This window comes from Ahaetulla prasina, chromosome 3, assembly GCF_028640845.1.
Source record: "Ahaetulla prasina isolate Xishuangbanna chromosome 3, ASM2864084v1, whole genome shotgun sequence".
Lineage (NCBI taxonomy): Eukaryota > Metazoa > Chordata > Lepidosauria > Squamata > Colubridae > Ahaetulla > Ahaetulla prasina.
Window position 1 is genome coordinate 214018062 of NC_080541.1, and position 20840 is coordinate 214038901.

At 39.7% G+C, this 20840-nt stretch overlaps 1 long non-coding RNA gene across 4 annotated transcripts in view; it reads right to left on the reverse strand.

Moving 5' to 3' along the window:
* The window catches only part of LOC131194138 (uncharacterized), a 58981-nt gene that overhangs the window by 9960 nt on the left and 28181 nt on the right, over positions 1-20840 (reverse strand). For 3 of the 4 annotated variants that reach the window (XR_009154109.1, XR_009154107.1, XR_009154108.1), the window contains exon 4: positions 1947-2089. The exons of the other annotated variant lie outside the window; for it this stretch is intronic. This is a non-coding gene — a long non-coding RNA (uncharacterized LOC131194138). Of the gene's footprint in view, positions 1-1946; positions 2090-20840 lie in introns of those variants that run through there. 4 annotated transcript variants of the gene reach the window in all.

Below are 20840 nucleotides of genomic sequence, written 5' to 3' on the forward strand. Positions count from 1 at the left end.
CCAGTGTGGTGACTTTGGCCCAGTCACTCCCTCTCAGCTCGGAGAAAAAAGCACTGGCAAATCACTTCGGAAAGTGTCGCCAAGAAAATTGGAGGGATTTGTCCATGTAGTTGTTAGGAGTCAAGATTGACTCGGAGGTACTCAAATAAAATGTCAAATAAAAAACTCCAATAGAACTTCCTCCTAAGTAAGCATAAATACATTTCTAGCCTAAAACAAGAAACTGATTTAAAAACAAATGCTTCACATATGGCAGAATTTGCAGGGAAGTTCTCAAGGCAAGCAATAAAATAGACTGGACTGGGCCACAAAAGAAGCCTTATAAATCACAATTCTGGAGCACAGAGGAATGTAGATGATTTTAACAGCTGTACACTGGAATAGGATGATCCTTCCGGTATTCTGAAAACTATAGAGAGCAAAACCTAGGAATGCCTAGAGGTCTCTCAGCTCCAATTTCTACCAACTTTGACCAACAGTACAATGGAGAGGAATTGTGAAAATTAGACTCCATTCCAACAATTTCTGGAGGCCAGGATAGAAGCTAGGTGCATAACCTAAAACTAAAAGTAGTCCCACACATGGTTCTCGCCTCATCTACGCAGCAAAATTTACCGATAAGGAACCTTGAGTTCTAATCCTGTCTTGAAGCCAAGTGGGTTACCTTAGGCCAGTCACACATTCTCTCAGCCTTAGGAAAGAGACAATGACAAACCGCTTATGAAAAATCTTGCTAAGAAAACTTCAGGGCTTGTCTAGGCAACCTCCAAGAATCACACACAACTGAACAGAAGGGGGCGGAATCCATATGCACAACTTTGTTGTCCTTTACAGGTGACAAGAAATGGTTACAGGATAGCTACCTTTTGATTATCCAAACTTTACATTATGCAAATACTGATATCTAATCAAATGAGTTTAAGTATCTACTCTATGTACACAGAGGTGGGCTTCAAAATTTTTAGCAAGGGGTTCTACAATTTATTTCTTCATTCCATTACAAATAATGAACCCTGCATGATTATTCCTTTTCCTAAGTAGCAAGAAAAATAAATGCTGATAAAAATCATAGTTTGCAAAGGTTGCACATATCTGTGGTCAGGTCTTGTTCCCAATAATATAAAAAAGAATTATTTTCAAATCTCTTTTTTGAAATTCTATTCAAACCAGCAAACAGGAGGTGAGCAGCGATAGCTTTCCAAAGCTGAGGGCCAATTTTGGTATCACAACAGACCTAGCCCACCTTCATAGATGACCAATGTCAGAAGCATCATGGTTCTTCTGGACTTCAGTATAGTCCTTTCAAGACCTATGGTCTACAGAAGAGCTTGGAGATGCTTCTGGTTCTAGTTCTTGAAAGATTATTTCTCAGCTTTTGGGATTTTAGGAATGTAGGTGGAGGGTCTGTTTCATTCTTCATTGTTCTCAACATTATGAAGCCACAGAAAATGATTGTTCAGAATTGTGTGATTAATTCTATATTCTGAACTCCTGAGTTTAAGAAATAAAAAGTCAGTTCAGTTGTATTCTGAGGGCTGTTGATCACAGCCATTATATTTTTTTGCTTATTGAATGAAAGAATAAATGAATGAATGTGTGTGTGTGTGTGTGTGTATTTGCGTTTGCGTGTGTATGTACAGAATTTTTTGGCAGCAACAGAGATGTGGCTTGTCATTGTTTTTTTCTGGAATGTTTTTTAATTACTTCCCAATTTATCTTCTAACCCTGGATTTTCCTGGTGGTCTTTCATTCCAGTACTTAAATAAGCTTGATTTTTTTTAGCTTTCTAAGATCAACCAAGGCCTGTTTAATTTCTCCAAATCTTGTAGTCTTTGCCATCGTAGAGGTCCTGTCATTGAAAAATAAAAGTGACAACCTTTAGCTAGTGATGCTGCAGGCACACAACCCCTTCAGTTACAAATGTAATGTCTGTACTCCTTCAACAGGCTAACTTATATTCTTTTTTTGTTTTCTTCTTTGATTTAGCTTACTATGCAAATCCAATTTTCTGGTTAACAAAAACATCTTTTCTTTTTTCTTTTTTGTCTTGCCAATTGTAATTCTTTGAAGATTGACTCCAGTTTTCATTCTAAAATGAAATTTTAGCATTAATTAACAACATTAATTTTTTGCATTTTTATACTCTGTATTTTTGTGGTTGTAAGCAAACTTGTGTATTGAAATAAATAGAAAGACTGTGTTATAAATTCAATAATAAATACTACATACCAAGCAAGCTCTTAAAAACGGATAAATTCAGTAAACCTATAAAAAGTTACATTGTTATTAAAAGAAAACTGGTCTATTATTTATTTTTTATTTATTTGTTTATTTTGTCACAGTATATATAAGCATAAGCATGAAATAATTATACAATATATAAGCATATATATGAGTATGACTTTATAATAACTATATTAATTGGATATTTATGATGAATATCATTTGATGAAGGTATCTTTTCTTTTATGTACACTGAGAGCATATGCACCAAGACAAATTCCTTGTGTGTCCAATCACACTTGGCCAATAAAAAATTCTATTCTATTCTATTCTATTCTATAACGAAAGGAAACAATAGGACAGGAACGGTAGGCACGTTTGTGCTCTTATGCACACCCCTTACAGACCTCTTAGGAATGGGGTGAGGTCAATGGTAGATAGCTTTTGGTTGAAGCTTTGGGGATTTTGGGAAGAGACCAAAAAGTCAGGTAGTGTATTCCAAGCATTAACAACTCTGTTACTGAAGTTATATTTTCTGCAATCAAGATTGGAGCGGTTAACATTAAGCTTAAATCTATTGTGCGCTCGTGTATTGTTGCAATTGAAGCTGAAGTAGTCTTTGTCAGGAAGGACATTGTAATAGATGATTCTATGTTTACGGCACTGGCTTTATCTTTGTATATTGTATATTACATCTTGATTGCATTCACTACTTTCTTTGCATATTGTTATCATTTTTGCTGCTGCTGTTGTATTTCCGTGTCAGATAAGCCAGAAGTAAAATGTTCATTCTGTTTCAGGCGACATGTTTGGTCTTTAAAAGCTTTATAACACATAGCACGCAATAGCAACATATTTGTTCGTAGAAATGAACTGACTGGCAAAACAAGGCCTGTTTAATTTCTCCAAATCTTGTAGTCTTTGCCATCGTAGAGGTCTTGTCATTGACAAATAAAAGTGACAACCTTTAGCTAGTGATGCTGCAGGCACACAACCCCTTCAGTTACAAATGTAATGTCTGCACTCATTCAACAGGCTAACTTATATTCTTTTTTTTGTTTTCTTCTTTGATTTAGCTTACTATGCAAATCCAATTTTCTGGTTAACAAAAACATGAATTAAAGCTTTCTAGTAAGGAGGAAGAGCGTAATGTGCTCCAGGACTTAGTGGCAAAATTAAAATGAAACAGGAGCACCTGAGAAGCCAAGATAGGGGCCATGGCCATTCAATCAGTCATACACTTTTTAAATGCAACACACACAAAAAGAAGCAAAGTTTTGATTGTGCGATGGGAGCAGCCATCTTGAATTTTTGACTCGCTCCCCTACATTTGTGCCTCAAATTAGAACTCTGGATTGATTTGATCAATGATCTGTTTGCTTCTCATGGTTGTCCATGGTTTTCACAGAAATCTTCTCCAAATTGAATCTATACACCATATAGAGTTTATTTATTTTGTAATATTTACATCATACCAAAATCCACTGTGGTATGATATAATGCACAATACCTACTTGAATTCTAAATAGATTTATTATTAGCTTGTCCCAAACATTGATAGTGCTTAGAGGAAAGAAATCATAAATAAAATAGGATTTTTCTTTTTTTTTTTCTGGAATGTTTTTTAATTACTTCCCAATTTATCTTCTAACCCTGGATTTTCCTGGTGGTCTTTCATTCCAGTACTTAAATAAGCTTGATTTTTTTTAGCTTTCTAAGATCAACCAAGGCCTGTTAAGTGCTGCCAAAATATTTATGGAGAAACACAAAGATGACCTTGGAGAAGTAATGCAGTAGTTACCAAACATGGATTAAGGAAGGGAAAGGAAAAAGCATTAGAGCTTTTTCCAGAGATCCAGGTCTTTGCATAATGGGTATAAAATTGGACAATTTGAGCCTGCTCATTTGTGCCTCAAATTAGAACTCTGGATTGATTTGATCAATGATCTGTTTGCTTCTCATGGTTGTCCATGGTTTTCACAGAAATCTTCTCCAAATTGAATCTATACACCATATAGAGTTTATTTATTTTGCAATATTTACACCACCTGTTTTTTTTTAAAAAAAAACATTATATTATATTCTTCCATAACCAACTTGGGGAAAACACCAAATATTAATAATGTAAAAATTAAGATAAAATCAAGAAGATAGCCATCTTCAATGGCATGTTTTGTTGCCACTCTGAAAGATGTAGCCTTAATGAATTTGCTAATTTCAATTGTTTTAACCAGTTTGAAATAGTTTAGCTTCTGGTTTCTATAGTTAGCTGCTAGGATTGCCAAGTCAAGTTACCTGAAGATAGGTGTGTCAACATGGGTGTCAGGCCTAGAAGCCATCTTTTGCATTAGGCCTTCAGATCTGCCCCATTTAGTACAGTGGGAAACTGGGAGGGGGGATTGTGTGGAGTATGGGTGATATATAGTCATAATAACATTCCTTTCTCAAGAAGTCAAGGACAACTTGCCCTGCACCTGGGAGCCTGGAGCTGGGAGGCATCTCCAGTTGGGATGATGTCTGATTGGACGAGGTGATGGACATGTGGGTGTTGGACAGGAACTTGAACTTTTCTTTGGGTGGGGAAAACCTGGAAACTTTCAGATTTGGGTTTTCCCAGATGTGCCAATATGACATCTTTAATAAAATGTAACTTTGAGGAAACTCAAGCCTTGGCGTTGTCTTTCGTTGGGGGTGTTACTTGGAACCCTGACATTGGGTTACAAAAAGATAGCAGGACTTCTGGGGAAGAAATGGCAAATTGAAGATAGCCCCGCCAAAAGTGCAGCTGATGACCGTGGTGGACTGAAGAGTCAACAAGTAGATTGGCTCTTTGTAGTTCCTCTCCAGACAAGGGAGGACTTGAGATTGCCACAAATGCTCCATCCAGTTGTTCCTTGTGAGGAGACCTCAAGAATGCAGTCCAGTCAGTTTAGAGCCCTGGGAGATAAAAGAATAATCATCTTGCTCAAACTACAGTTGATACCTTGAAGGTTTGCATCCTTCCTTTGTGGGGCTGCCACAAAGAAGAGGGAGTCAAGCTATTCTCCAAAGCACCTGAGGGTAGAACAAGAAGCAATGGGTGGAAACTGATCAAGGAAAGAAGCAACTTAGAACTAAGAAGAAATTTCCCGACAGTTAGAACAATTAATAAGTGGAACGACTTGCCTTCAGAAGTTGTGAATGCTCCAACACTGGAAGTTTTTAAGATGTTGTATAACTATTTGTCTGAAGTGGTGTATAGTTTCCTGCCTAAGCAGGTGGCTGGACTAGAAGACCTCCAAGGTCCCTTCCAATTCTGCTATTCTATTCTATTCTATTCTATTCTATTCTATTCTATTCTATTCTATTCTATTCTATTCTATTCTATAACGAAAGGAAACAATAGGACAGGAACGGTAGGCACGTTTGTGCTCTTATGCACACCACTTACAGACCTCTTAGGAATGGGGTGAGGTCAATGGTAGATAGCTTTTGGTTGAAGCTTTGGGGATTTTGGGAAGAGACCAAAAAGTGTATTCCAAGCATTAACAACTCTGTTACTGAAGTTATATTTTCTGCAATCAAGATTGGAGCGGTTAACATTAAGCTTAAATCTATTGTGCGCTCGTGTATTGTTGCAATTGAAGCTGAAGTAGTCTTTGTCAGGAAGGACATTGTAATAGATGATTCTATGAGTTAAACTCAGGTCATGTCGAAGGCGGTATAGTTCCAGTATTACTTGTGAAATGAGTTTCTTTTTCCAGGCCCACCATGAAAGAGTGACAACATTGCGTCCTTAATTTATTTATACTTTTATAGGTTGAACAATAACTGAAGTTATTACATGAGGAGTGCATTAAATCAGTGGTTAAACTGTACCATCTCTGAATTTACACTGGAAATGTTGTGCATGAATGTAGGTCAACATGAAGTTTTCCAGTTGTATAAAGTGTTGCACCAGCCACAGAAAACAAAGAGGGATTAGCAAACGTGAAAGAAACTCAAGCTAAGTGGAAACGAACAAAAACATGAATTAAAGCTTTCTAGTAAGGAGGAAGAGCGTAATGTGCTCCAGGACTTAGTGGCAAAATTAAAATGAAACAGGAGCACCTGAGAAGCCAAGATAGGGGCCATGGCCATTCAAAGTCATACACTTTTTAAATGCAACACACACAAAAAGAAGCAAAGTTTTGATTGTGCGATGGGAGCAGCCATCTTGAATTTTTGACTCGCTCCCCTACAGTTGTCCCCTGCAGATGGATAAGATTCAAACATGTTCGTTTGCTGTCTGAAATTCTGAATGGAAGAATTTCACTCTACAATATTTACACCACCTATTTTTTTTTTAAAAAAAACATTATATTATATTCTTCCATAACCAACTTGGGGAAAACACCAAATATTAATAATGTAAAAATTAAGATAAAATCAAGAAGATAGCCATCTTCAATGGCATGTTTTGTTGCCACTCTGAAAGATGTAGCCTTAATGAATTTGCTAATTTCAATTGTTTTAACCAGTTTGAAATAGTTTAGCTTCTGGTTTCTATAGTTAGCTGCTAGGATTGCCAAGTCAAGTTACCTGAAGATAGGTGTGTCAACATGGGTGTCAGGCCTAGAAGCCATCTTTTGCATTTGGCCTTCAGATCTGCCCCATTTAGTACAGTGGGAAACTGGGAGGGGGGATTGTGTGGAGTATGGGTGATATATAGTCATAACAACATTCCTTTCTCAACAGTGAAAAAAGTAAGGTTCTACATTTAGGCCAAAAAAACAAAATGCACCAGTACCGTATATGTGGTACCTTGCTCAATAGTAGTACCTGTGAGAGGGATCTTGGAGTCCTAGTGGATAACCATTTAGATATGAGCCAGCAGTGTGCAGCAGCTGTTAAAAAAGCCAACACAGTTCTGGGCTGCATAAACAGAGGGATAGAATCAAGATCACGTGAAGTGTTAGTGCCACTTTATAATGCCTTGGTAAGGCCACACTTGGAATATTGTATCCAGTTTTGGTCGCCACGATGTAAAAAAGATGTTGAGACTCTAGAAAGAGTGCAGAGAAGAGCAACAAAGATGATTAGGGGACTGGAGGATAAAACATATGAAGAACGGTTGCAGGAACTGGGTATGTCTAGTTTAACAAAAGAAGGACTAGGGGAGACATGATAGCTGTGTTCCAATATCTCAGGGCTGCCACAAAGAAGAGGGAGTCGGGCTGTTCTCCAAAGCACCTGAGGGTAGAACAAGAAGCAATGGGTGGAAACTAATCAAAGAAAGAAGCAACTTAGAACTAAGGAGAAATTTCCTGACAGTTAGAACAATTAATAAGTGGAACGACTTGCCTTCAGAAGTTGTGAATGCTCCAACACTGGAAATTTTTAAGAAAATGTTGGATAACCATCTGACTGAGATGGTGTAGGGTTTCCTGCCTGGGCAGGGGTTGGACTAGAAGGCCTCCAAGGTCCCTTCCAACTTCCTTCCCTCTGTAGCCTCCGCCTCTCCAATCTTCTGATGCGAGGGTCACACCAATCAGCTGTTGGTAATAAACCCTCCTCAGGCTCACCTGCTGTGGAGGAGGGGGAGGGGTCTAGCTGCTCCGTTTGCCTGGGCATGGAGTCAGGGCTGGGGCAGGGAGATTCTCCTTCTGCAGTTTGTGTGGGCATGGAGCCAGGACTGGGACCGGGAGGCATACATTCCTCAGTGTGCGGGAGCAGGTAAGAAGGCCCCGGCTGCTCTGAGGGCGGGCAAGACACAACAGTTATGTTATGTTAAGTCAAGGACAACTTGCCCTGCACCTGGGAGCCTGGAGCTGGGAGGCATCTCCAGTTGGGATGATGTCTGATTGGACGAGGTGATGGACATGTGGGTGTTGGACAGGAACTTGAACTTTTCTTTGGGTGGGGAAAACCTGGAAACTTTCAGATTTGGGTTTTCCCAGATGTGCCAATATGACATCTTTAATAAAATGTAACTTTGAGGAAACTCAAGCCTTGGCGTTGTCTTTCGTTGGGGGTGTTACTTGGAACCCTGACATTGGGTTACAAAAAGATAGCAGGACTTCTGGGGAAGAAATGGCAAATTGAAGATAGCCCCGCCAAAAGTGCAGCTGATGACCGTGGTGGACTGAAGAGTCAACAAGTAGATTGGCTCTTTGTAGTTCCTCTCCAGACAAGGGGAGGACTTGAGATTGCCCACAAATGCTCCATCCAGTTGTTCCTTGTGAGGAGACCTCAAGAATGCAGTCCAGTCAGTTTAGAGCCCTGGGAGATAAAAGAATAATCATCTTGCTCAAACTACAGTTGATACCTTGAAGGTTTGCATCCTTCCTTTGTGGGGCTGCCACAAAGAAGAGGGAGTCAAGCTATTCTCCAAAGCACCTGAGGGTAGGACAAGAATCAATGGATGGAAACTAATCAAGGAGAGAAGCAACTTAGAACTAAGGAGAAATTTCCTGACAGTGAGAACAATGAATCAGTGGAACAACTTGTCTCCAGAAGTTGTGAATGCTCCAACACTGGAAGTTTTTAAGATGTTGGATAACCATTTGTCTGAAGTGGTGTATAGTTTCCTGCCTAAGCAGGTGGCTGGACTAGAAGACCTCCAAGGTCCCTTCCAATTCTGCTATTCTATTCTATTCTTTTCTTTTCTATTCTTTTCTATTCTATTCTATTCTATTCTATTCTATTCTATTCTATTCTATTCTATTCTATTCTAATTTGCAAAATGGCTTTTAAGCCATTGGGAGCCTTTGGGACCATAACTTTTATAGCACTAGATGAGGTTCCTTCTTAGCAAAGAAGTTATAATACAAAGACTTTTTTTTCTGAAATAAACAGCAAAGGGTTGAATAAAACTTTGATTTTAGAAAGTTACAAATGGATTAGAGGTCAAGATATATTTAAAATAAGATTTTGGAATTCATTATAAGAAAGCTTCCCATGCAAATATTTTAATAAAGTTTCTTTTTTTTTTCTAAACAAATAGTCAAGATGACAACCACAACCCTGTGATTAAAACTTTATCTTTTTTGTGATTTAAAAAGGTTTTGTAAGAAAATTTCTGAACTAACATTTTGGGAATGTAGTATCTTAAATAACCATCTTTCCTTAAAAAAATGAAAGCAGTAATATAGCCCCCCGCCTTCACTCCCAAATCTCTGCAGTTTTTGCCAATTTACTCCAAACTGCATCAATATTTATTTTAAAATGTTTTGTATTTCCAATTCCAACAATCCTGTGGGAGGCCACACTAGTTCTCACATTGCTTTGACCATAGCTACAAACTGCTCTGCCAGTAAATTAAATTTTTTTGTTCACTGAAGTCTCCTGTCTTTTAAAACTGCCAGATAAAAACTGAGCAAATAAATGTAAGTTGCTATCATGTTATAACTTTCAGAATCATGGAATAAAAGTGTTGGAAGACACTTTGGAGATCAGTTAGTTGTACCATCAGCCAAGTCCAGGAACTCATCATCCAATCTCCATTTAAAAACTTTCAGCAAATAAAAGTTTACCACCAGCTCTTCCATTAGAATATTTTAATTGAACTCTGTTTCCTTGTAATCAAGCAATTTCTGCTGTCATCTGCTTCTCTTCAGGAGAGGATGATACGATAAAATGTATAGTTACCACATCATCACTGTTTTTATCTCTTCTAAGTTTCATCATAAGACCATAAGAAAGGCTGAGCGCCAAGGAATTGAGGCCTTTGAACTCTGGTGCTGGAGAAGACTCCTGAGAGTCTCTTGGACTGCAAGGCGATCAAACCGGCCAGTCCTAGAGGAGATCAACCCTGATTGCTCTTTAGAAGGCCAGATCTTCAAGATGAAACTCAAATATTTTGGCCACCTAATGAGAAGGAAGGACTCACTGGAGAAGAGCCTCAATCAATTGAACAGCTTCAATTTCAACAATACACAAGCACACAATAGATTTAAACTTAATGTGAACCGTTCCAATCTTGATTGCAGAAAATATGACTTCAGTAACAGAGTAGTTAATGCCTGGAATGCACTACCAAACTCTGTAGTCTCTTCCCAAAATCCCCAAAGCTTTAACCAAAGACTATCTACTATTGACCTCACCCCATTCCTAAGAGGTCTGTAAGGGACGTGCATAAGAACACCAGCGTGCCTACTGTTCCTCTCCTAATGTTCCCTTTGATTGTATCCAGTTTGTATAGTTATTTCATGCTTATGCTTATATATATGCTTACATATTGTATAGTTATTTCATGCTTATGCTTATATATACTGTTGTGACAAATAAATAAATAAATAAATAAATAAATAAATAAATAAATAAATAAATAAATAAATAATAATGTTGGGAAAGATTAAGAGCAAAAGAAGAAGGGGACAACAGAGAATGAGGTGGCTGGATGGAGTCATTGAAGCAGTAGGCGTGAGCTTAAATGGACTTCAGAGGATGGTAGAGGACAGGAAGGCCTGGAGGAACGTTATCCATGGGGTCACGATGGGTCGGACATGACTTCGCAACTAACAACAACAATGTTTCATCAAAAATTGCTGCTTTTGGTTAAAATTCTCCTCAAATTCTTCAGTCCGATGAAGAAACGTTCAAAGCCTAGCATGGTTTCTTTCACCTTTCATCTGACAAACAAAGATTCAAAGGTGAAAGCAATTATTTGCTGTGCACTTTAAAAATTCAGGTTTTCCTTCCTTAAGGCTATAAATAGTTGTACAAGAGGGGAACATCCTTCCAACAGCCTGGCATGAGAATAAGAGCCAAGAAACATCTCCGTTTTCCTAGACCAATTGGTTAAAATAGATCCAATATTAAACTTCCTAAAGGCCTGTTTTACTCTGCAGACAAAGTCAATTAAAGCTGTCAAAGTCAGTTAAAGCTGTCATCATATATCAGACAGGCCCTCTTAATTAAGATATCATCAAGAAATGTTTTCAATCCTTCAGGAAAATAACATGGGAAGACATGAGCAAAAGATATTCAGCTATGTTTGGATAAAGTAACTCAACTCATAAGCCGGGTGTAATAAATTCTGAATACCATTATCCATGGCTAAAAATAATAATACATTTTACTGTTTAATTTGGAATGATATTTGGTGTCATTCAGCACTTTTAATTTTTTGGGGTTGCTTTTTGGCAATCTTTACCAGCGATGAATCACAAGCTGAGCACATTATTTATGTTACAGAACTACAGTAAACTGATACAGAGATGAGGGGCTTCCCCTATCTATCCCAACCCTCTCATCTTTCCAGCCCTCTCCCAAAATCTTAACAAGTAGAGTTTGTAAAATGAAGTTTAGGGCTGGCACATTTCTAGAGCTCCCAATTCTCGGTGTCAAATTATTTGCATTTTTTAAAAATACTGATGAGTTATGGATGTATAAATGGTTTGGTTCTCCTACTCCAATTTTGAAAAATAGTAATGAACTCTTTGTTGCTGTCCAGTTGCTAAATCGTGTTCAACTCCTTTTCCATCCTCCAGTGTCTCCCAGAGTTTGCCCAAATTCATGTTCTTTGTGTCGATGACACTATACAACCATCTCATCCTCTGCTGTCCCTTTTCCTTTTGCCTTCCATCTTCCCAACATCAGGGTCTTCTCCAATGAGTCCTCTTTTCTCATTTGCTGGCCAAAGTATTTGAGCTTCAGCTTCAGTATCCGTTCTTCCAAAGAACGGTCAGGGTTGATTTCCTTTGGGATAGAATGATTGGATCTGCTTACATTCCAAGAGTCTCTCAACAGTCTTTTCCAAAACCAGAATTCGAGAGCAAATGAACCTGTCAGCTTTGATAAAACAATTCACACACTTAGTCCTTGTAAAGCAGTGGTGGGTTTCAAATTTTTTTACTACCGATTCTGTGGGTGTGGCATGGTGGGCATGGCATGGGAAAGATACTGTAAAATCTCCATTCCCACCCCACTCCAGGGAAAGGATACTGTAAAATCTCTATTCCCTCCCCAATCCAGGGGAAGATAACTGCAAAATCCCCATTTCCTCCCGATCAGCTGGGACTTGGGAGACAGAGAATAGATGGGGGTGGGGCCAGTCAGAATTTTTACTACTGGTTCTCCGAACTACTCAAAATTTCCGCTACCGGTTCTCCAGAACTGGTCAGAACCTGCTGAAACCCACCTGTTGTGTCCCATTCCTCCGCTGACGGCCGGGTCGGGGAAGTCCGTATCAAGCGTGCCTCTGCAGCTCTGCCAAAGTCCTATCAGAGTCCTCAGGGCAGGCAGGAATCCAAGGTGTGACTTCAGCAGTCCAGATTAGACTTTGCCTGACTCAGAGAATGCCAGAAAGCATATCCTTTATATAGGCCATGTGGTGTGGCTCCATGACTCAGCACTTATCCAGGCCTGCCTCTCCCTTCCTTTTGCTGACGTCGCCTCTCAATTCTCCGGAAGCGAGGATTTCTCCAGCCTCCAGCTGTTGATAATCTGAGCTCATGACTGGCTTCACATTCTTCAGGCTCACATGCTGTGGGGGAGGGGTTTAGTTGCTCCGTTTGCCTGGGCATGGTGCCAGGACTGGGGGCTGAAGGCACGTCAGGCCCTTCATCTTGCTCGGCCTGTCCGGGCATGGTGCCAGGGCTGGGGCCTGGAGGCATGCCAGGACATTCTTCCGAACTATCAGCGTCCGGCAGGAGATAAGAGGGGCCCGGCTGCGGCAGGGGGAGCGGGCGAGACACAACACCACCTCTGTTCTAAAGCTTGTGTGCATTGCTTGTATCTGGTGGTAACTCAGTCCTTGAAACTACATGCTTCTCTTATTTCTTATATTTAGAAGACTGAGTATGCAGGAGTGAGCTGCTGGGGGTTCGCAGAGGTTCAGTAGAATCTCTAGCTAAGATTCTGTGCAGTTCAGAGAACCCCCAAATCCCACGTCCACCCCACCCTGCCCCTCCCAGGAGTCCCCACGTGGCCCGTTTTGAATGCAGGTAAGTACAGGGCACATGCAGAGGCTTGGGGAGGGCAAAAAATGGGCTTACTGGAAGTTTGGGAAAGCCAGAAACAGGTCCGTTTCAGAGGGCCTCCAGAGCCTGGGGAGGCCATTTTTGCCCTCCCGGAGGCTCAAGAAAAGCCTCTGGAGCCTGGGGAAGGCAAAAACATCCCCCCCGCCATGTAGCAGGAAGCTGACTAGGCCACCTAACTCTAACCCACCCAGCAACCAGGCAGAGAACCCCTTGCTAAAATTTTTGAACCCTCCCCATGTGAGTATGGTTTACTTAAAAGGCCTTCCACCCACAAGATAGAATTGGTTTGAGTTGTACTGGAATGTTTGTTATACCTGGACTCTCCTTTTCCTGCTAGAGACAAAGATTCGATCATTTTGCTATGAATCTCTCTAGCTTTCGAGATACATCAGGATCCTTCAGTAATTCAGTTTCAGCAACTCTTTAAGACACATCTTTTCACTTCAGCTGTTGGATGCTTTTGAGGGTGGCTGATTTATATGGAAGATATGTATAACATTATTCTAACGTGTTGTTTAATTTTTATTTACACTCTAGTCTGTTTTTTTTAAAACCAGCAACAGCATATTGTAAATAAATTACAATTGCCCAGTTTTGTTTTCTATGGGGAAAATCTGTGAAAGGAATGGAAGACTCTTTAATCCTCTGCCTGGGGCAATGCTAGCTGGGGAATTCTGGGAGTTGAAGTCCACGCATCTTAAAGTTGCCAAGTTTGAAAAACATTGCCTTTAAAAAAAAAGGGAGCTGATCTGCCCTGGAGGCTCATCTAAGGAGAAACTAGTTGCTTCTCCTTATTTTACTTCTAGAAGTAAAACACCAAATTAGACATGCCTCTCATTTCAGAGAGACATCATCATGTCATCGTCACATGACGTATCGGGACTTCCTCCCCCCTTTGCTAAACCAGGTGTGGGCATGGCCAGCAGGTGACACATCTGGCCCGCGGGCCACGAGTTTGACAGCCCTGAGATAGACTGAAAGAGACACTTCAGTGACAAGTTCTAGCAATGGGAACAAAGTAGATACAACCATAAAAGTCGACTAGGCAATGAGGAGCACAACTTGGAGAGCGCAGGATTTTAATAGTTGAATTCTGGAAGTCATCATGATGTTTGGAACCCTCCCTATAGTTTTCCTGGATCAACTACTGGGAGAGAAAGCTGTGGTTGTGTTATTAATTTGTTCCTCTCAGGAGTTTTAAAATGGCAAGAAACCACTATTAAATAACACTCAGAATCAGCTTTGCAGAAAGGAGTGAATCACCTCAGTTATAAGGTTCATTCATTGTAAATTCCACTGAATTATTCTCTGAGAAATGGAGGACCTTATTTCTTGCCATAATTACCTGACAGCTTTTTTTTTTTTTAAAGCCAGGCAGATGTAAATGATACACAGCCAGAGGGTAAATGTCAAGTACTCTCAAATTGAAGCTTGAGGATTGTGTTTATTGAGAAAGAATCTTGTGGTGTTTACACTGTACCTGTCCGAGTCAGCCTGCTTCTAGTTAAAGCACACTTTTTGTAAACCAAGACATTCCTAGAAATGCCAACTGGTGTCACAACTTTGGACAACCTTCACAGCTGGAGAAGAAGAGGGCAACAAAAGGGAAGAAAAATGGAGATCCGGACTTTAAAAAACATAATAACAACTAGCATAATCCAATAGTTCATGGAAAAGAATCCACATTTCATTATTGGGAGCAGCCAATATGTTACAAAAGTGTCTAGCATTTCTTCCTTAGTTTTCCAGACGCCTTCATTAAATGTGGTTACAAAAAACAGGGGAAACCAATTAAATACTCCCTCAGATTATGCTGGATTCTTGGAAACCGGATGGATAACTCCCTGCAATTTTGGGGGCAATAATTTGACATCATCTTTGGGATGTATAGTAGCCTAGTACAGCCCATGTATTTCCTAGTAGTCTCCTGTCCAAATATTAACTCTGTTTAAGCAAGCGCCAAAAAATTACACCTATTTCAGCCATGGATCTGCAGTTCGAAGCCAGTCTGAGGGAGAAACTGGAAATTGAGTGTTGTAATAAATGGAAGGTGTTATCCAGGTCAGATTACTCCTGTCATGCTGGGGAAAAAAGAAAACATTGCTGGGCATTCCCAGCTCTGAAGAGACAAAGGACTTTTGTTCCTACTCTGTCTCCAACCATAAGCAAATCTGTAGTTCACAGGAAGAATTAAATTTCATGTGGACATTGGGAGCATAAGACCACAATGAGCTTTTGCTGATGCTAATCAAGCATTTCTTCTACTCTTGTGCATAAGAGCACAAAAGTGCCTACTGTTCCTGTCCTATTGTTCCCTTTCTTTATATCAAATTAATAGAGTTATTGCATACTTTTGCTTATATATATGTTTTTTGCTCATATATATGTTGTTTTATGTCAATGTTTGCGTATACTGTTGTGACAAAATAAAATAAAAAAAGTTAAAAAAACTTTTTATAAAAAGAATAAAGTCATAATTCTTCAGGAATCTCCCCATAGCTGCTTTATTTGATAACGTGCCATTTATTTTAAAAGTGTTGGGCAAGGAAGTATTCAAAGGATTGTGGTCTGGTTCTTTTGATAGGCAATGAGTATTGTGTTAACTATGAAAGTAACTGAGTTCATAGAACCAGATAAAATTGTCAGCAGAGTGAGAAATGTTAAAGGTCCAGGAAAAAGCTTAAAAGAAAGTGGATCTTCTAGATGTAATTGTTCATGTTATATGCAAGTTCATTTAGAAAAAAAATCAAGATTATGAAAAAGAAACAAAGAAGCAAACCTTGGTTCACATTAGAAAGTTTTAAAGAAACTTAATAACAATAACAGAGCTGGAAGGGACCTTGTAGGTCATCTAGTCCAACCCTCTGCTCAAGCAGAAGACCCTATACGATTTCTGACAGATGGCAGTCCAGTCTCCCGTTGAAAGCATCCAGTGTTGAAGCTCCCACAACTTCCAAAGGCAAGCTATTCCATTGGTTGATTGTTTTCACTATCAGAAAGTTCCTCCTCATTTCTAGGTTGAATCTCTCCTTGATCAGTTTCCATCCTTTATTCCTTGTCTGGCCTTCAAGTGCTTTGGAAAGCAGGTTGACCCCCTCCTCTCTGTGGCAGCCCCTCAAAAACTGGAACATTGCTATCATGTCTCCCCTGGTCCTTCTCTTCACTAGACTAACCATGCCGAGTTCCTTTAACTGTTCTTCATATATTTTAGCCACCAGTCCCCTAATCATTTTTTAAAAGCCCTCTGAATTAGGATTTAGTAATTTTATTAACAGGACGTTATCACAGGGAATATGTTACCTATGCTTTGAAAATCTAAAAATTGAATTAACCTTATCAGTTATGGTGGCAGAAATAGCAACATTTCCCAGAATGCAACTATTGTACTTATAAAAATCCTGCTGGATTAGTTCAAGGGTCAATTCTGTGTTGGGTTTTCACAGTGGCCATCTGGATGGTCATGCAGGCCAATCTGGACCAATCTCACAAACAAGGGATTGAACTGATCCATCTCCCAACATGTTTCCTTTACGGCAGTATTTGGAGGTCTGCTGCTCCCAGTCTGAAGGCAACCTTGAATCTCAAAACTAGTAACCATCTATAAGGCCTATCTCCAGGCAAACATGCAGTCTCCATAAGCTAGAGGCGTTGGTGGCCTTTATTGTGTTTTGTGGCAATAAAATTCACAACTTAATAATGCACTGTGTGGTGACTACTCCTTTTTCTTTATTCTAAAGCTCCTTCCAATCATCTTAATTAGAAGGGTCAAATTTTAATCTTTTAAGACAGAGAGAAAAATTCCACATTCTGTTTGCCATCCATAATTTTGCACACCTGAATCATGCCTCCCTTTGTCAGGTGTCTGGAAGAAATCCCAATGCATTAGAACATCTTGATATTATTATACGAATGGTGTGAATTAAATAATTTTCCACAGTTACATCATGAGTAAATGATCTGCAGTAGATATTTCAAGAAAATGACCTGGGTAATAACTTTGTACTGGATTTACAAAAAAGTTTGGCTAAAGCCTAAAAGAAACCTTTGCAACGAGGGGGAAAAAATTAAAGCAAGACCAAATTGCACAACAACATCTAAATGAATTAAAGATCAAGATTTTGTGAAGTACAAAGGAAGGAATATAGAACTGGTTTGTTTAATCCAGGTTTAAAAACAAGACACATTTTTATAAAGCTCTGGTTACCCTTTAGGCATATTCTATTGATACCGTAACTGAAAAGCTGATGATTTATGGCTCTGCAACTAGATTAAAAAAACAGATTATGGATAGAAAAGGTATTTATTTATAACTCTACAGGGGCAAATAGCTATCAGATTTGTTTTCATATGTTGGGATTAAGATCGGAAGTCACTTTTTTACATATTTTCTTCACCATCTTCCTTCTTTCCTTCTTCTTTCTTTTTCTTTTTTTCACTTTTTATTCTTTCTATTTTTTCCCCCAAGGAAATGAATTGAATTAGCTTTTGTTATTGTAATTAAATTTTTTAATAAAACATTATGAAAAAAAGTCATTTGCATGATGGTGTCACGATGTAAGTACCATGACCCTATACCAGTGATGGTGAACCTTTGACGTCACTGCGTGCCAGCCTGCATGCTGGAAGTGTCGCATGAAACCATCCCACGAGGTATGCGCAGCCCCACTGGCCATCGCACGCGCGGGAGTGCCGATACCCAGAAGGGTGGCGGTCCTTCATGCATGCGTGAGCTGGCACCCGAACACCCAAATACCAGCATGGACACATGTCCGACGAATAGCTGGCCATTGCGCATGCATGCAATGTCAACCAGGAAGTTCGGTGCCAGCCTGCGCATGTGTGATGGGACGCTGCTCTTCCGGGTATCGGCGCTCCCGCACACGTGATGGCCAGCTGACAGGCGTGCGTGCGAACACAGGAACACGGAATAGGAGCCAGCGAGACCACGCATTCTTCACAGGATGATTTCACGTGCCGCTTCCGACATGCGTGCCATAGGTTCGACGACACTGCCCTATACCTTCTCAATTCCCTTATTTCCAAGCAAAAGAGTTCCAAGCACTTCCACTGTTTCTTGTAGAACAGGCATTCAGGCCCTCTTCTGTGTTTTGCCAGCTCTTCAATATTCACTTTCAGTTATAGTGACTCAAAATATCCATCATATTTCAGAGGCAGACACTGTTTTGTTTTCAATCCCTTTCCGAATGATCTGTAGCACTAGCAGTAGCATCCTGAGTTGAAACAATCATTGCACATTTACCACAATTGCAAGTAGTGACTGACAGTCCAATAGGGATGCAGTGGCTCAGGGGCTAAGACGCTGAGCTTGTTGATCGAAAGGTCGGTAGTTCAGCGGTTTGAATCCCTAGTGCTGCCGCATAACGGGGTGAGCTCCCATTACTTGTCCCAGCTTCTGCCAACCTAGCAGTTTGAAAGCACCTAAAAAATGCAAGTAGAAAAATAAGGACCACTTTTGGTGGGAAAGTAAAAGTGTTCTGTGCGCCTTTAGTCATGCTGGCCACATGACCACGGAGACGTCTTCGAACAGCGCTGGCTCTTTGGCTTTGAAATGGAGATGAGCACCGCCCCCTAGAGTCGGGAACGACTAGCACATATGTGTGAGGGGAATCTTTACCTTTACCTTTACTGACAGCTCAGATCTCAAAACTGTACTGCCTATGTAAAACTTGAGTGTTCTATCCCAGTGTGCAATACTCTATTTCCTTGAATTGAACAATGTTTGCCATCTGGTTGACCATCACTTATTTAGTTTGGTTTTTAACCAAAAATTTAACCCTGACAGCTCTTCCGGGTAGACTCCCCAGTGTAAGTCTATTGATACAGGCTATAATAACAGAGACGCAAACGCTTGGCTATGTTTTCCCTTTCTCTCGTTTATAACCCAGGACATTAAGGTAGAGCCAGTCTGAGTTTCTTTCTAAATTTTTTTCCCTCATTTCCTAGGCTTAAAATATGTTTTTGTAGCTCTTGCCGCATAGTTCCTCCAAGGTCAACACTCTAGCTCTCTACTCTTTCTGACCAATTTGCTGTCATCCACAGATTTGGCAGCTCCTTTTTTACCCAAAGTGAAGGTCATTTGTGAACATGTTTAAAAAGCTAACAATGAAGAATATAAAAGCAAGATGTTACAGAGAACAGAGACTCTAGAAAGAGTGCAGAGAAGAGCAACATGGATGAGCAGGGGACTGCAGGTTAAAACTTATAAAGAATGGTTTATGGGTATGTCTCATTTAATGAAAAGAAGGACTAGGGGTGACTTGATAGTAGTGTTCCAATATATAACGGGCTGCCACCAAGAAGAGGGGTGGGGGTCAACCTATTCTCCAAAGCATCCGAAGGCAGGACAAGAACCAATGGATGGAAAGCTATCAAGAAGAGAAGCAACCTAGAACTAAGAGAAAATTCTGACAATCAGTGGAACAAATTGCATCCAGAAGTTGTGAATCTTCCAACACTGGAAGTTTTTAAGAAGAGATTGGAGAACCATTTGTATGAAATGATATAGGGTTTCCTGCCTGAGCAGGGGGTTGGACTAGAAGACCTCCAAGGTCCTTTCCAACTCTGTTATTCTATTAGAACAGAGTCTTTGTATGAATTTGTACAATGAACTCCTGGCTCTCAGGAAATAAAATAAATTCTTTGTAACCAAGGTGGCTGAACTGGAGATGATCACAAAGTCAGAGACACAGGTAGATAAGACCTTTCACATTCTGATAGTTTATCTCATTTTAAGGATATTTCACTTGTGTCAAGGAGAATGAGAGTCCCAAGGAAGAAACCCATTTTTATATTGTTTCTATGGTATTCTAAACTATAAGCTTGCTTTAATATTCATGACCAGAAACCGTCATTCGGCTGAAGCCTGTTCTAATCTTCAAGACATAAAAATTGCAGATTTAATTTTCAGAGGTTGTGCAGAAAAGAAAGAACCATTGCTGCCTTGAATCAATTTATTCTGCTTTTCTTAGGCTGAGGCTTATTTCTTGCTTCCTAAGGAGTGGATTTGCAGGCTTTGTTTTGGGAAGAAAAGAGTTCCTTTGAGGATGCTGCATTGGGAAACTGGAACTGACCTCTGTCATATCCACTGGAGGTCAGGGACTTGTCATAAGAATATTTTCTCTTTCTATTTCAGCCCTAACACTTAATCTGCATTAAGGTTGAGGTTGGAGAACAATAGCAGAGTCCCAAAATTCAAGATGGTAGCTGCAGTGTACATTAGAAAAGGGCGGGGCTACCATTTGGTGGTCCTGACTGCCATTTTGATTCTTCTGCAGCTGTCCGTCCATAGGGAGCAAATATTATTTGTAGTTTTTCTACCCCTAAGCAACAACATGTTTGGAGCTGGTTTTGTTTTCTGTTTATTGTATATTCACACAATAAGCTTAATTGGGTTAATTAATGTGGTTACAGAAGCAACTCATTTTCTGGGTTTACCACAATTATAATATCATTATAAACTAATAAAGCAATTTTATATTGTATGATACATTAAGCTTGAAAAATTAAGCAAAATTAAAATTAAGCAAACCTAACATGTGTTGAGCAAATTGACAAGCCAGAACATTATATGTGTTAGATAAGTGTATTCTTTGAATTCAAACATATATTTTTGTTCCTTTATATACAATCCCCTTTGATTTGTTGAAGCCCATA